Source organism: Curcuma longa, chromosome 5 (genome assembly GCF_044706935.1).
Source record: "Curcuma longa cultivar G26 ecotype Majalengka, Jawa Barat chromosome 5, ITB_CL_G26_1.1, whole genome shotgun sequence".
NCBI classification, from domain to species: domain Eukaryota; kingdom Viridiplantae; phylum Streptophyta; class Magnoliopsida; order Zingiberales; family Zingiberaceae; genus Curcuma; species Curcuma longa.
This window is the reverse complement of record NC_133865.1, coordinates 2,748,746-2,752,090: the sequence shown is the minus strand read 5'-3', so window position 1 is coordinate 2,752,090 and position 3,345 is coordinate 2,748,746. Positions and strand designations below refer to the sequence as shown.

At 42.6% G+C, this 3,345-nt stretch overlaps 1 long non-coding RNA gene across 1 annotated transcript; it reads left to right on the top strand.

Annotated features, from left to right (window-relative positions):
* Nucleotides 1-898: 898 nt before the first annotated feature.
* LOC141828881 (uncharacterized) lies at nt 899-2,819 on the top strand. Its single transcript, XR_012601850.1, has 3 exons — nt 899-1,311; nt 1,940-2,024; nt 2,738-2,819. It is a non-coding gene; the product is annotated as an uncharacterized LOC141828881 (long non-coding RNA).
* Nucleotides 2,820-3,345: the final 526 nt, after the last annotated feature.

The following is a 3,345-nucleotide window of genomic DNA, read 5'->3' as shown; positions in this document are numbered from 1 at the left end:
ATGTTTGACTAAGTCCTAGTGAAAGTTAGGCACTGAAGTCTTGACATAGTTAAAGCACCTGGTGAAGTCTAGGCTGGTCTGGAGGACCACGCCGCAGTAGAAGTCTGGGTTGGTCAGGAGGACCAAGCCGCAACAGAAGGCTGGACTGATCGGGAAGGATCGAGTCACAGGAGAAGACTGGGCTGGTCGGGAAGGACCAAGCCGCTGCACAAACCCTGGGGGCCGAGGACAGAGCCGAGCAAAAGTCCAATGAGTCAGGAGGACTCGGCTGGTATCAGGTAAATTCTCCTAAGAGGAGTGGGTGAGGATGCGTTCCCGAGAGAATATTGGCGTCAGTCTAACCGAGGGTCTCACTGGAGACCTGAAGTTAAGACCCTGAGTTGGTTCCAGAAACTAACTCAAATAAGATTACTTTGCATGTTATTTGCTAACTTTTTATCCAGGATCGAAAATGTAACACCCCGATTATTTCTCCCTATTTTAGGAATATTAAATAGATTTAAAATTATAATAAAAGATTCTTTAGTTAAATGATAGAAGGGGAGTTTGATGAAATAAAATAGGTGAAAAGATTCGTCTTGCAAAGACGAATCCAACGAGAACTTGTTTGGACCAAATCGGAGGTCGTTTGGTTAGTAAACCAAGTGAACCAAAATTTAACCCGGTTCGGTTCAATCGTTATAATGGGATTTAACCGGTAGTTTAGTTTAATTGGGTAATTACTGTGCACTCCTCTTTAAAAATGTTTTTTCTCTTTCTCTCGGTCTCTCTCCGCGCGACTCCGCCCGCCGCCCGCGCGGGCTGCGCCTCCGCCGCCCACCGCCCGATTCCGCCGGCGGAAAGACGGGGCGGAACGAGGAGAAGCTATAAGAGGAGCCGCGACCCAACCCTAGCCACCACTCCTCTTTTCCCCTCTGCTCGCGTCCGCCCAAGCCGCCGCCTGCAGCACCGCGACGCCTCTGCCCTGCACAGAGACGCCGCCGCCCAGCCAACGCGCGCGCCAGCACCGCCTCCCTTTCTCCCTTGCGCTGTTCGCCGGAGAAGCACGAGCGCCAAGCCCAGCCGCGCCCCGCCTGTGGCCTACTGCCCTGTCCGCGCAAGGAGAAGACGACGCAGAGTAGCCGCCGCCTCCCGCCTCCCTTGCGCTGTCCGCCGGAGAAGCACGACCGCCAACGCCGCCTCTGTCGCCGCCGGTTGCCTTGCCTCAGCTGACGCCACCGTGAAGACGCCGAACGCCGCCGGCCCGAGCCTCTGTTGCCCTGTTCACGCGAGGAAGAACCACTGATTAATTAACGGGATTAATTAACCAAGGTAAGTAATTAATTAAAGGATTTTAATTAGGTTAATTAATTAAGTAGGATTAATTAAGAGCATTAGGTAATGAATTAAGGTTCATTTGATTAAGCTGGTTAATTAGAATAGTTAATCTGTTAATTAATTAGTTAATTAACCAGTAAGTTAATTAGGTATAATTATGGGGTTGATTAACGTATTTGATTGGTAAGTTAATAAGGTCATTCATCTAAATTGGTAATTAGGATATTTAGGTTAATTAATGTGATCGAATTAATTGGTTCATTAGTGAAGGTTAATCAAGTAATGAATGTTGATGTAATCAATGATTCAGAAAATTAATCTAGTTAATTGGATTATAAACCTAATTAATGATTTGGTTAATCAGTTTAATTAGTTAGTTACTTGTTAACCTAATTAAGTAGTTAAGTAGTTTGATTAATTAATCCGTTAACTAATTAATGTTCCATTAATCTTAGTGAATTGGTTAAATTAGGTTTAGTGGTGAAGGATTAATGAAGTAATCAAATTAAATAGATTAATTGGAAATGGTAAGTTGATTTGGGGTAAGATTAACTCTTGACCCAATTGAGTAATTAGATTAGGTTAATGATTTCGATTAAGCTATAGTTATGATTTTTGCTAGGTCCCGCGAAGAAGATGCTAGAGCACATCGGAGAAGGTCTCCGATTTCATAAACCTTAGCGTTAAAACCTTAGTGAACGGACAAGGTAAGTACCTCTCACCTGCAGTATAAGTAGCTCCGTTCGTATGCATAAATCCATAGTTTTAGTTATTCAAAAATTTATGTATGTATGTGGAGATTGTTTCTCTTACAGAATGTTTATGAAAATAATTTACCTTGCCTCAGTAATTATGGACTCAGATCGTCCATGGGTGGGCTCCTAGATCGCCCCTAGGCCCTAGATCGCCTAGTATATGCAAGGTTAAAGAGAAAAGAATGATTAAAGAAAGTATTTTACTTTTATGTGGCATGTGCTTGGACTCAGATCGTCCATGGGTGGGCTCCTAGATCGCCCCTAGGCTCAGATCGCCTAGTAGTACCCTAATGGGTTCGGGATTAGCTACCTCGGATCTATTTAGGGATGCGCGCATAGTTAGCACAATGCCGGGCCCACAGCAGGATGATTATTATTTTCACTTACTATATGTATAAGTTTTCAAAAGTTCATTACTAACTTGAAGTGAAAGTAGTTTTTAATATCATGTTTAGTTCAGTTATGATTTTAGTCCATGTGCTTGTTATGATGCGTATACCATGATATTTATCTAGCTTATATGTTTCAGTAGCAATAAATTGTAAGCATGAAAATATTTCCTTTCATATTTTTCAAAAGCATGATTTTAAAATATGCATCGTTTTGTGAGTAGGATGGTACTTACTAAGCTTTATGCTTATAGTTTTATTTCCCTTGTACTGCAGATAAGGGCAAAGAAAAATTTGAGTAGCGGAGGCGGCAGAGACGATGCGAAGTGTGTGCTGTGGTGGAACTTAGAATAAAGAGCCTCGGGAACTTGCATGACCTACTTAGACTTTTCCTTATCTAACCTCTAGTTAGGACTAGTCGCTCGATAAACTTCTCACCGTCAAGCATCTGATCACCCTTGACCTATTTGGACTTCTGCTCAGTTTTGATCACTCGACCCCCAGGTTTTGATCACTCGACCCCCAGGACATTCCTTTCAATATCCGATCCTTATTGACCCATCGACTTGCCTGCCTAGTATCCCTAATCACGCTAAGGCTTCCTTGTCTAACCTCCAGTTGGAATTTGCCTTACCTAACCTCCAACTAAGACTTGTCTAACCTCCAGCTAGAATTTTTCTTTTTTCCTAACCTACAGTTAGGACTTCCTTTGCTAATTATCTAGTCAACTTTGACCTGACTAGACTTCACCCACATCCAAACATTAGATCATGTTTAGATCACCCCTTGATCAAACTAATCTGACCTAGATACATTATCAAACATCGAAACTCTGAAAGTAGACTACACTAACAATCTCTCCCTTTTTTATGTTTGATAATTTT